Below are 14,452 nucleotides of genomic sequence, written 5' to 3' on the forward strand. Positions count from 1 at the left end.
CTGCTCGCCAGCAAACAAGATTTCAAGATACACTACATGCTCAAAAGTATTTGGAAACACCTTCAAATTAGTGGATTCAGCTATTTCAGCAACCCCCGTTGCTGACAGGTGCATAAAATCAAAACACACAGCCATGCAATTTCCAAAGACAAATATTGGCAGTAGAATGGCCTGTACTGATAAGCTAAGTGACATTCAATGTGGCACCATCATACTCAGCAAAAAAAGAAACGTCCTCTCAATGTCAACTTCGTCTCTTGTCAGCAAACTTAACATGTGTAAATATTTGTATGAACATAACAAGATCCAACAACTGAGACATAAACTGAACAAGCTCCACAGACATGTGACTAACAGGAAATTGAATAATGTGTCCCTGAACAAAGGCAGGGTCAAAATCAAAACAGTCAGTATCTGGTGTGGCCACCAGCTGCATTAAGTACTGCAGTGCATCTCCTCCTCATGGACTGCACCAGATTTGCCAGTTCTTGCTGTGAGATATTACCCCACTCTTCCACCAAGGCACCTGCAAGTTCCCAGACATTTCTGGGGGGAATGGCCCTAGCCCTCACTCTCCGATCCAACAGGTCCCAGACGTGCCCAATGGGATTGAGACCCGGTCTCTTCGCTGGCCATGGCAGAACACTGACACTCACGCACTGAACGAGTAGCATGGCTGGTGGCATTGTCATGCTGGAGGGTCATGGCAGGATGAGCCTGCAGGAAGGGTACCACATGAGGGAGGAGGATGTCTTCCCTATAACGCACAGCATTGAGATTGCCTGCAATGACAACAAGCTCAGTCCGATGATGCTGTGACACACCGCCCCAGATCATCATGGGATGGACCCACCACCTCCAAATTGATCCCGCTCCAGAGTACAGGCCTCGGTGTAACACTCATTCCTTTGACGATAAACGTGAATCCGACCAAAACCGCGACTTGTCAGTAAAGAGCACTGTTTGCCAGTCCTGTCTGGTCCAGCAATGGTGGGTTTGTGCCCATAGGCGACGTTGGTGCCAGTGATGTCTGGTGAGGACCTGCCTTACAACAGGCCTACAAGCCCTCAGTCCAGCCTCTCTCAGCCTATTTCGGACAGTCTGAGCACTGATGGAGGGATTGTGCATTCCTGGTTTAACTCGGGCAGTTGTTGTTGCCATCCTGTACCTGTCCCGCAGGTGTGATGTTTGGATTTAGGAATCCTGTGCAGGTATGGTTACACGTGGTCTGCCACTGTGAGGACGATCAGCTGTCTGTCCTGTCTCCCTGTAGCGCCGTCTTTGGCATCTCACAGTATGCAATTTCTTGCCCTGGCCACATCTGCAGTCCTCATGCCTCCTTGCAGCATGCCTAAGGCACGTTCATGCAGATGAGCAGGGACCCTGGGCATCTTTCTTTTGGTGTTTTTCAGAGTCAGTAGAAAGGCCTCTTTAGTGTCCTAAGTCTTGATAACTGTGATCTTAATTGCCTACCGTCTGTAAGCTATTAGTGTCTTAACGACCGTTCCACAGGTGCATGTTCATTCATTGTTTATGGTTCATTGAACAAGCATGGGAAACAGTGTTTAAACCCTTTACAATGAAGATCTGTGAAGTTATTTGGATTTTTACAAATTATCTTTGAAAGACAGGGTCCTGAAAAATGGACGTTTATTTTTTTTTGCTGAGTTTAGAATGCCACCTTTCCAACAAGTCAGTTTGGAAAATCTCTGCCCTGCTTGAGATGTCCCAGTCAACTGTAAGTGCTATTATTGTGAAGTGGAAACGTCTAGGAGCAACAACAGCTCAGCCGCGAAGTGGTAGGCCAAACAAGCTCAAAGAACAACCGCCGAGAGCTAAAGCACGCAGCTTCACCATGCACAATGCCAAGCGTCGGCTGAAATGGTGTAAAGCTCACCACCATTGGACTCTGGAGCAGTGGAAATGAGTTCTCTGGAATTATGAATCACGCTTCACCATCTGGCAGTCCGGTGGACGAATATGGGTTTGGCGGATGCCAGGAGAACGCTATCTGCCCGAATACATAAGGCCAATTGTAAAGTTTGGTAAAGGAGGAATAATGGTCTGGGGGCGTTTTTCATGGTTCGGGCTAGGCCCCTTGGTTCCAATGAAGGGAAATCTTAATGCTACAGCATACAATGACATTCTAGATGGTTCTGTGTTTCCAACCATGTGGCAACAGTTTGGGGAAGGCTCTTTCCATTTTTTAAATGTTTTATTTATTTTACCAGGTAGGCTAGTTGAGAACAAGTTCTCATTTGTAACTGTGACCTGGCCAAGATAAAGCATAGCAATTCGACACATACAACAACACAGAATCTCAGTCTCTTTGAAGGCTTCCAGGTGTGTGATTTTTCTCTCCCTGCACGTACAGGACAGACGAGACAGACGCACACAGGATCTCAGTCTCACCTGTCCAGGTCGTCCCTCTTCATCTCGTAGTTCTTGAGGACCCGGAGAAGCTGAACGTCCTGGCTGAGGAAGCAGGGAGGCAGCAGGCCGTGGATCCCCAGCTGGAGACGTTCCTCCAGGGAGAAGGCCATGCCCTAAAACACACAGAACCATAGGAGGGACATCTGTTAGACCACCACCATGACACCAGAGCACAGTAGGGGGATCTGTTAGACCATTAAACCACAATAACACCACAGGCCACTATTTAAGGCCACTGTGGGCCAGCTTCTGCAGGACTACTGGATGAGAAAGAATGTCTGACGTTACTGTATACGGTAAGCCCTCTGGTCCCAACTACTCAACATTATCGTGCTGCTGTATGTCTTGACTATAAACTGTACCTGAGTGTATGTATTTTGTCTTTGATTGTACTTTAATTGATAAACTTCACATTACAAATGAACTTTGTGTAAAAAAAAAAGTTATAATAGTTATTCTAAGTGTACAAGTCTATGGTCTGTGGAATGCTAGGCCTACATGCCAGACAGTTCAAAGTCCAGTTCAAGTCCAAAGACAGCATTAACTGGAGGAAGAATGGTTTAAACCACAGATCTCATTACCTACTTAAAATGTATCTTCTACAACCCTGCTATCCCCTTTACATTCAACATGACCGGCTGAGACTGCCGTGGTGAAACTTCCTTTGAACTTTTAGCCTAAGTTTGTATACGCAGGGACATTTCCATCCATCCATCCCTCTTCAGAATCCCTGGAGTGATGACACTCAGGCTACTGCGCTATCTGTCCTATCCCAGTGTTTGTTCTGGATGGGGGGTTCCCCTCAAGTATGAACCCTATTGGCTGATCTGATGTTCTTACGTTCTGACTGTCTGCTCACATTCTGCTGTGATGTCCGTCCCCGTGAAGATACACACTGCAGCCATGAGACCAGGCTCTGTCTGACGACCACAACCTTTGACCTCCAGACGGGCATCTCAATAAACACACATGTTTAACGTCTGGGTAGTGACCTTGAACACTACTGGATCTGTGAATCGGCTGTTGCCACTGTTGCCCCTCCTCTCTCATGGAGTCTGGTGGAGGGAGAAATAAGAGGAAAGGCTCATTGTTATGGCTGAAATAGAATAAATGGAAAGGTATCAGATCAAAAACATGGTTTCCATTCCAGCCATTACAATGAGCCCAACCTCTGATTTAAAGTGACACCAGTCTCCACTAATCCATAGAGGTGCTGCCACCGCCCCATAGAGGGATCAGAGTGTGTGTCGCTGTGAGAGACAGTGTGTTTTAGACTCTCTGGCTGTATTTTTACATCTATGCATAATAAAATACAAGTCTGCTGAACACACCAGATCCTGTCGCTGCTGGGATGGAATTGAAGTTGTGGTGCAACTTCTGTGTTTTGGAACGCACCCCACGAGGGCTTGGCCTAAATGTATAGCTTTTTCAAGGAATTGGCACTTTTAAATCTGGCTGAGGGGTTTGATTACATGGACGCAGAGAGAGTGAAGTAGAAAAGCATACAGTGCAATAACATGTAGTGTTCTTGACGTCGTACTAACCGCAGGCACATTTTCAAACCGTCGCAGATTTTCTTAAAAATATATATATACACGTGAGGGAAAAAAGTATTTGATCCCTGCTGATTTTGTACGTTTGCCCACTGACAAAGAAATTATCAGTCTATAATTTTAATGGTAGGTTTATTTGAACAGTGAGAGACAGAATAACAACAAAAAAATACAGAAAAACGCATGTAAAAAATGTTTTAAATTGATTAGCATTTTAATGAGGGAAATAAGTATTTGACCCCACTGCAAAACATGACTTAGAACTTGGTGGCAAAACCCTTGTTGGCAATCACAGAGGTCAGACGTTTCTTTTAGTTGGCCACCAGGTTTGCACACATCTCAGGAGGGATTTTGTCCCACTCCTCTTTGCAGATCTTCTCCAAGTCATTAAGGTTTCGAGGCTGACGTTTGGCAACTCGAACCTTCAGCTCCCTCCACAGATTTTCTATGGGATTACGGTCTGGAGACTGGCTAGGCCACTCCAGGACCTTCTTGAGCCACTCCTTTGTTGCCTTGGCCATGTGTTTTGGGTCATTGTCATGCTGGAAAACCCATCCACGACCCATTTTCAATGCCCTGGCTGAGGGAAGGAGGTTCTCTCCCAAGATTTGACGGTACATGGCCCCATCCATCGTCCCTTTGATGCGGTGAAGTTGTCCTGTCCCCTTAGCAGAAAAACACCCCCAAAGCATAATGTTTCCACCTCCATGTTTGACGGTGGTGATGGTGTCCCTGGGGTCATAGGCAGCATTCCTCCTCCTCCAAACACGGTAAGTTGAGTTGATGCCAAAGAGCTCCATTTTGGTCTTATCTGACCACAACACTTTCACCCAGTTGTCCTCTGAATCATTCAGATGTTCATTGGCAAACTTCAGACGGGCATGTATATGTGCTTTCTTGAGCAGGGGGACTTGCGGGCGCTGCAGGATTTCAGTCCTTCACAGCGTAGTGTGTTACCAATTCTTTTCTTGGTGATTATGGTCCCAGCTGCCTTGAGATCATTGACAAGATCCTCCCGTGTAGTTCTGGGCTGATTCCTCACCATTCTCATGATCATTGCAACTCCACGAGGTGAGATCATGCATGGAGCCCCAGGCCGAGGGAGATTGACAGTTCTTTTGTGTTTCTTCCACCAACTGTTGTCACCTTCTCACCAAGCTGCCTGGCGATGGTCTTGTAGCCCATTCCAGCCTTGTGTAGGTCTACAATCTTGTCCCTGACATCCTTGGAGAGCTCTTTGGTCTTGGCCATGGTGGAGAGTTTGGAATCTGATTGATTGATTGCTTCTGTGGACAGGTGTCTTTTATACAGGTAACAAACTGAGATTAGGAGCACTCCCTTTAAGAGTGTGCTCCTAATCTCAGCTCGCTACCTGTATAAAAGACACCTGGGAGCCAGAAATCTTTCTGATTGAGAGGGGGTCAAATACTTATTTCCCTCATTAAAATGCAAATCAATTTATAACATTTTTGACATGCGTTTTTCTGGATTTTTTTGTTGTTCTGTCTCTCACTGTTCAAATAAACCTACCATTAAAATTATAGACTGATAATTTCTGTCAGTGGGCAAACGTACAGTGGCTATAAAAAGTCTACACACCCCTGTTAAAATGCCAGGTTTTTGTGAAGTAAAAGAATGAGACAAAGATAAATCATGTCAGAACTTTTTCTACTGTTAATGTGACCTATAATGTGAACAATTCAATTGAAAAACAAACTGAAATCTTCGAGGGGGAAAAATGAAAAATAAAAACCTTACAATAACCTGGTTGCATAAGTGTGCACACCCTCTTATAACTGTGGATGTGGCTGTGTTCAGAATTAACCAATCACATTCAAACTCATGTTAAATAGAATTCATTACACACCTGCCATCATTTAAAGTGACTCTGATTAATCACAAATAAAGTTCAGCTGTTCTAGTAGGATTTTCCTGACATTTTCTTAGTTGCATCTCAGAGCAAAAGCCATGGTCCGCAGAGAGCTTCCAAAGCATCAGAGGGATCTCATTGTTGAAAGATATCAGTCAGGAGAAGGGTACAAAATCATTTCCAAAGCATTACACATACCATGGAACACAGTGAAGACAGTCATCATCAAGTGGAGAAAATATGGCACCACAGAGATATTACCAAGAACTGGACGTCCCTCCAAAATTTATGAAAAGACGAGAAGAAAACTGGTCAGGGAGGCTTCCAAGAGGCCTACAGCAACATTAAAGGAACTGCAGGAATTTCTGGCAAGTACTGGCTGTGTGCTACATGTGACCACAATCTCCCGTATTCTTCATATAAATGGGCTATGGGGTAGGGTGGCAAGACGGAAGCCTTTTCTTACAATGAAAAACATCCAAGCCTGGCTGAAGTTTGCAAAAACAAACATCAAGTCCCCCAAAAGCACGTGGGAAAATGTGTTATGGTCTGATGAAACCAAGGTTGAACTTTTTGGCCATAATTCCAAAAGGTATGTTTGGCGCAAATACAACACTGCATATCACCCAAAGAACACCATACCCACAGTGAAGCATGGTGGTGGCAGCATCATGCTTTGGGGCCATTTTTCTTCATCTGGAACCGGGGCCTTAGTCAGGGTGGAGGGAATTATGAACAGTTCCAAATACCAGGCAATTTTGGCACAAAACCTTCAGGCGTCCATTAGAAAGCTGAAGATGAAGTTCACCCTTCAGCACGACAACGACCCAAAGCACACATTCAAATCCACGAAAGCATGGCTTCACCAGAAGAAGATTAACGTTTTGGAATGGCCCAGCCAGAGCCCAGACCTGAATCCAATTGAACATCTCTGGGGTGATCTGAAGAGGGCTGTGCACAGGATGTCCTCACAATCTGACAGATTTGGAGCGCTTTTGCAAAGAAGAGTGGGCAAATATTGCCACATCAAGATGTGCCATGCTAATAGACTCCTACCCAAAAAGACTGAGTGCTGTAATAAAATCAAAAGGTGCTTCAACAAGGTATTAGTTTAAGGGTGTGCACACTTATGCAACCAGGTTATTGTGAGTTTTTTATTTTTCCCCCTCAAAGATTTCAGTTTGTTTTTCAATTGAATTGTTCACGTTATAGGTCACATTAAAGGTGGAAAAAGTTCTGACATGTTTTATCTTTCTCATTATTTTACATCACAAAAACCTGGCATTTTAACAGGGGTGTGTAGACTTTTTAAATCCACTGTACAAAATCAGCAGGGGATCAAATACTTTTTTCCCCTCACTGTAACATTATTGAGTTTGGTCTCAAAAGACTTTGGGGCTAATGACTCTGGGACAACACAGTTTACAGTGCATGCATACACAGTGCACAACATCACAGACAGGAAAACAAACACACAGATTCCTCTTGGCAGAACATCTGAGGAACAGGATAAGTATTTGCCTGATAACTTCTCAAATCAGCAATGTATTTTTGTAAAATTTCTATCGAGGAGCCTTCACACAGATTCTTTTAGAAATACCGGGGGACGTTTGGGCTGAGAGGTTGACAGCTTGGATGTCATCTATTGTACCTGTGACTTTCAGTGGACCCATGGTCTGATGTCACTGCATTCAATTTCTGTCAGCAGGCCAACAGTGTGTCTAGTCACAGCCCAAAGCCTACACTAGTCATGGATTTGTGGTTTTCCATACTGCCACATAACAGTACATTATAATACAGTAAAGCCTAAAGTACATCAACCACTTTTGGTCAGATGTAACCATGGTAGCTGTTCCTATTGACATTGACACTTGTCCCTTGTGTTAGAGCAAAAACACACCCTACACTGAATGTGATTTCGATGATGATTAGGTACAATTCTCTTTTGTTCTGCTGTTTAAGAACATTGTTTGTTATTTCAATAAAGTTATGTTCCCTCTTTGTGCATGTCCTTTCTCCAGGCTTGACTGAGTATGTACTTAAATGACCTGAGGAGCAGACACTCAATACAGCCAGCTTGGAATTACTACCTTCCTCATAATCAAAAGATACATTCTATTTTGCTAAGAGCCAGTGGTTAACATCATAAAGGGTGTCTCCTTAAAAGGCTTTGGACTGCACTGGCCATTATACAGCTGTTTAGGTGGCTCATACAACTGACCATGAGACATATTGGAGACTAGAAGCTCTGGAAATGAAATTAAGGGTTTTAAAATGCATAAATCGAGCTTCATATGTGGTGAATTATTATATGCGATCAAGCCTCAGATGTGTGACTGCATATGCCAAACCAGAGAGGAAGAGGCGAAGCGAAAGGGATAACTGGGCCAAACATTTGTCTTCTCCAGCAGGTGGCATTATTTGTATTTTTCACTCCAAGCGAAGAGTTTTTAAACTCAGCAAAAAAAGAAACGGCCCTTTTTCAGGACCCTGTCTTCAAAGATAATATGTAAAAATCCAAATAACTTCACAGATCTTCATTGTAAAGTGTTTAAACACTGTTTCCCATGCTTGTTCAATGAACCATAAACAATGAATGAACATGCACCTGTGGAATGGTCGTTAAGACACTAACAGTTTACAGACGGTAGGCAATTAAGGTCACAGTTATCACAATTTAGGAAACCAAAGAGGTCTTTCTGCTGACTCTGAACAACACCAAAAGAAAGATGCCCAGGGTCCCTGCTCATCTGTGTGAACGTGCCTTAGGAATGCTGCAAGGAGGCATGAGGACTGCAGATGTGGCCAGGGCAATAAATTGCAATGTCCGTACAGTGAGATGCCTAAGACAGCGCTACAGGGTGACAGGACGGACAGCTGATCGTCCTCGCAGTGGCAGACCACGTGTAACAACACCTGCACAGGATCGCCAAATCCGAACATCACACCTGCGGGACAGGTACAGGATGGCAGCAACAACTGCCCGAGTTACACCAGGAACGCACAATCCCTCCATCAGTGCTCAGACTGTCCGAAATAGGCTGAGAGAGGCTGGACTGAGGGCTTGTAGGCCTGTTGTAAGGCAGGTCCTCACCAGACATCACCTGCAACAATGGGCACAAACCCACTGTCGTTGGACCAGACAGGACTGGCAAAAAGTGCTCTTCACTGATGAGTCGCGGTTTTGTTTCATCAGGGGTGATGGTCGGATTGACGTTCATCGTCGAAGGAATGAGCGTTACACCGAGGCCTGTACTCTGGAGAAGGATCAATTTGGAGGTGGAGGGTCCATCATGGTCTGGGGCGGTGTGTCACAGCATCATCGGACTGAGCTTGTTGTCATTGCAGGCAATCTCAACGCTGTGCGTTATAGGGAAGACATCCTCCTCCCTCATGTGGTACCCTTCCTGCAGGCTCATCCTGACATGACAATGCCACCAGCCATACTGCTCGTTCTGTGCGTGATTTCCTGCAAGACAGGAATGTCAGTGTTCTGCTATGGCCAGCGAAGAGACCGGATCTCAAGAACTGGCAACTCTGGTGCAGTCCATGAGGAGGAGATGCACTGCAGTACTTAATGCAGCTGGTGGCTGGTTTTAATTAATTCCATTTCTGTTAGTCACATGTCTGTGGAACTTGTTCAGTTTATGTCTCAGTTGTTGAGTCTTGTTATGTTCATACAAATATTTACACATGTTAAGTTTGCTGAAAATATACACAGTTGACAGTTCGAGGACGTTTCTTTTTTTACTGAGTTTATATGGAGGTCAATGAGAGCGTCGAATTTGATTAACAAAAATGTAATGGCTCGTTTGCTACGTGTGGATTGTTTGATCAAATAGAAGTTTCGTAATGCTTAGGTTGTTACGAGTGATATACAGTTGAATTCGGAAGTTTATATACACTTAGGTTGGAGTCATTAAAACTCGTTTTTCAACCACTCCACAAATGTCTTGTTAACAAACTAGTTTTGGCAAGTCAGTTAGGACATCTACTTCGCAAATGACAAGTAACTTTTCTAACAATTGTTGTATCACAAATCCAGAGGGTAAGAAGTCTACATGCACTAAGTTGATTGTGCCTTTAAACAGCTTGGAAAATTCCAGAAAATGATGTCATGGCTTTAGAAGCTTCTGATAAGCTAATTGACATCATTTGAGTCCATTGAAGGTGTACCTGTGGATGCATGTCAAGGCCTACCTTTAAACTCAGTACCTCTTTGCTTGACATCATGGGAAAATCAAAAGAAATCAGCCAAGACCTCAAAAAATTGTAGACCTCCACAAGTCTGGTTAATCCATGGGAGCAACTTCCAAACGCCTGAAGGTACCACGTTCATCTGTACAAGCAATAGCACGCAAGTATAAACACCATGGGACCACGCAGCCATCATACCGCTCAGGAAGGAGACACGTTCTGTCTCCTAGAGATGAACGTACTTTGGTGCGAAAAGTGCAAGTCATTCCCAGAACAACAGCAAAGGACCTTGTGAAGATGCTGGAGGAAACATGTACAAAAGTATCTATATCCACAGTAAAACGAGTCCTATATCGACATAACCTGAAAGGCCGCTCAGCAAAGAAGAAGCCACTGCTCCAAAACCGGCATAAAAAAGCCAGACTATGGTTTGCAACTGCACATGGGGACAAAGATGGTCTGATAAAACAAAAATAGAACTGTTTGGCCATAATGACGTTATGCTTGGAGGAAAAAGAGGGAGGCTTGCAAGCCAAAGAACATCATCCCAACCGTGAAGCACGGGGGTGGCAGCATCATGTTGTGGGGGTGCTTTGCTACAGGAAGGACTGGTGCACTTCACAAAATAGATGGCATCATGAGAAAGGAAAATTATGTGGATATATTGAAGCAACATCTCAAGACATCAGTCAGGAAGTTAAAGCTTGGTCGCAAATGGGTCTTCCAAATGGACAATGACCCCAAGCATACTTCCAAAGTTGTGGCAAAATGGCTTAAGGACAAAAAAGTCAAGGTATTGGAATGTTCATCACAAAGCCCTGACCTCAACCCTATAGAAAAGTTGTGGGCAGAACTGAAAAAGCATGTGTAAGCAAGGAGGCCTACAAACCTGACTCCGTTACACCAGCTCTGTCAGGAAGAATGGGCCAAAATTCACCCAACTTATTGTGGGAAGCTTGTGGAAGGCTACCCGAAACGTTTGACCCAAGTTAAATAATTTAAAAGCAATGCTACCAAATACTAATTGTGTGTATGCAAACATCTGACCCACTGGGAATGTGATGAAAGAAATAAAAGCTGAAATAAATCATTCTCTCTACTATTATTCTGAAATGTCACATTCTTAAAATAAAGTGGTGATCCTAACTGACCTAAGACAGGGAATTTTTACCAGGATTAAGTGTCAGGAATTGTGAAAAACTGAGTTTAAATGTATTTGCCTAAGATCTATGTAAACTTCAGACTTCAACTGTAAGTAGGACACGTTAGGTAGTAGGTACATCCGGCAGGTAGCCTAGTGGTTAGAGTGTTGGGCCAGTAACCGAAAGGTTGCTAGATCAAATCCCTGAGCTGACAAGGTAAAAATCTGTCATTCTGACTTCCATAGTTAAATAAAGGTTAAATTAAAAAACATCCCGGCAACAGAAAAAAAAAAACTTTATGCTTGTTGTTCACACGCATATCTGCCCTCTCATTAGCTAGAATGCTCCCACATCTTGCCTCCTCTCGGCTGCCATCCATTTTTAAAGACATTTCGTTTCATTGTTAGTATCTGGTCAATATAATTCCATGGAGGGTGTCTGCGGGTTTTTCGCTCCTCCCTTGTACTTGATTGATGAATTAAGATCACTAAATTAGTAAGGAACTCCCCTCACTTGGTTGTCTAGGTCTTAATTGAAAGGAAAAAACTAAAACCAGCAGACACTAGGCCCTCCACGGAATGAGTTTGACACCCCTGGCATACGCACACAAGCGCACGCAAAACAGCCACACTCGCCTGAACGCGCACACGTACCCACCCACGCACGCACACACAAACTTGTTCTCTTGAATAATTGTGTGCATTTGGACAAGCATTAAAACAAACAGTGGCCCACACAGTAGCAGCACTGACACAGTTAGGGGTTTGTCTGTGTCAGAGCTAAATGTCAGGGCATGTCTGAGAGAGTGAGATGACCCATGGACTCAGTCTCATTAAGAATAATTGCTCGCACAGTTCTGTGGTCGCTCAAAGGCTCCTAGTGTAATATGTGAAATGGAGACCCTCCATGGAACCCAGCCCAAATGAGCAATTAATGTCCCCTACAATGGATCAGGGAGCGTGGGCCGACAGGGCAAGTCACTGAGTATGGAACTATGGAACCACCTTCCGATTGGGGACATGGATGGCTGGGTTGGTGACGTGGAAGGGGGGAGGAGAGAATGAGCAGGAGGAGAGGATAGGGCACTGCATGCTTTGATGTCAAGAAATATTATATCGACATGGTCTGCAGCTCCTGGCAGGGTCACTGTGGGAACCGGCAAGTGGATTTGGTGTGTGACTGACTAGCTATATATCGGCCTGCGTCCACCCTGAACTTAGCCCGTAAATAGAACTGGCTATCCTCTCAATCAACCACCACAGACCCTGTCAGTCACTACAGCCTGGTGAGGCCCTCAGATAGCTACTGAGGAAAGCAATTCTCCAAAACAAACCAGATAAAAGCTGGAGAGTGATGAGATAAGATGGTGAAGGAGTATTGTGTTCCTGATATGGGTGCCATATTTTAAACTGTTCAACTCACAAACATTTCCACTTGTTGAGGTGGTGGAGCAGGAATTAGTTTGTTGAGAAACAATGGAACAATGTGTTGTTAAACACTTTTTGCTGTTTCAGTCAGTCAGTAACTGGGGTTGAGTTCTGGTAAGCCCAGGCTCTCGAAAGGAAAACATACAATTGGAACATCGTGAGATAAAATAGAAAACGGATGAATAATAATGCGGTTTCCACTTTCCATTAATCATCAATGGAATAGATTCCTCCGTTCATTGTTGGTGAATGTTTGCACTCACTCAAACACAAAAAAAGATGCATTCTTGACCAAACAGACACGCATGCACTACATGACCAAAAGTATGTGGACACCCGCTCATCGAACATCTCAATCCAAAAGCATGGGAATTAATATGGAGTTGGTCACCCTTCGCTGCTATAACAGCCTCCACTCTTCTGGGAAGGCTTTCCACTAGATGTGGGAACATTTCTGCGGGGACTTGCTACCATTCAGCCACAAGAGCATTAGTGAGGTCGGGCACTGATGTTGGGCGATTAAGGCCTGGCTCGCAGTCGGCGTTCTAATTCATCCCAAAGGTGTTCAATGGGATTGAGGTCAGGGCTCTGTGCAGGCCAAGTAAAGTTCTTCCACATCGATCTCAACAAACCATTTCTGTATGGACCTCGCTTTGTGCACAGGGGTATTGTCATGATGAGAGGAAAGGGCCTTCCACAAGCTGTTGCCACAAAGTTGTAAGCACAGAATCATTTAGAATGTCATTGTATGCTGTAGCGTTATGATTACCCTTCACTGGAACTAAGGGGCCTGGCCCGAACCATGAAAAACAGCCCCAGACCATTATTACTCATCCACCAAACTTTACAATTGGCACTATGCATTCGGTCAGGTAGCATTCTCCTGGCTTCCGCAAAACCCAGATTCCTTTGTTGGACTGACGTGATTCATCACTCCAGAGATAGCATTTCCACTGCTCCAGAGACCAATGGCGGCAAACTTTACACCACTCCAACTGACGCTTGGCATTGCGCATGGTGATCTTAGGTTTGTGTGCGGCTGCTCGGCCATTGAAACCCATTTCATGAAGCTCGCAACGAACAGTTCCTGTACTGACGTTGCTTCCAGAGGCAGTTAGGAACTCTGTAATGAGTGTTGCAACAGAGGACAGACGATTTTTAGCACTGGGCGCTCCCGTTCTGTGGGCTTGTGTGGCTTAACACTTCGCAGGTGAGCCATTGTAGCTCCTAGATGTTTCCACTTCACAATAACAGCACATATTCAATCGCTCCCTATCTCGGTCTGCTGTCCCCACATGCTTCAAGATGGCCACCATTGTTCCTGTTCCCAAGAAGGCAAAGATTAAATAAATGACTACTGCCCCGTAGCACTCACTTCTGTCGTCATGAAGTGCTTTGAGAGACTAGTCAAGGATCATATCACCTCCACCTTACCGGCCACCCTAGAGCCACTTCAGTTTTCATACCGCCCCAACAGGTCCACAGACAATGCAGTCGCCATCACACTGCACTGTCCCATCTGGACAAGATGAATACCTATGTAAGAATGCTGCTTATTGACTACAGCTCAGCATTCAACACCATAGTACCCTCCAAGCTCATCATCAAGCTGGAGGCCCTGGGTCTCAACCCCGCCCTGTGCAATTGGGTCCTGGACTTTGACGGGCCGCCCCCAGGTGGTGAAGGTAGGAAACAGCATCTCCACTTCGCTGACCCTCAACACTGGGGCCCCACAAGGTTGCGTGCTCAGCCCCCTCCTGTACTCCCTGTTCACCCAAAACTGCGTGGCCATGCACGCCTCCAACTCAATCATCAAGTTGGCAGATGACA

The sequence above is a fragment of the Salmo salar genome, chromosome ssa05 (genome assembly GCF_905237065.1).
Source record: "Salmo salar chromosome ssa05, Ssal_v3.1, whole genome shotgun sequence".
NCBI classification, from domain to species: Eukaryota; Metazoa; Chordata; class Actinopteri; order Salmoniformes; family Salmonidae; genus Salmo; species Salmo salar.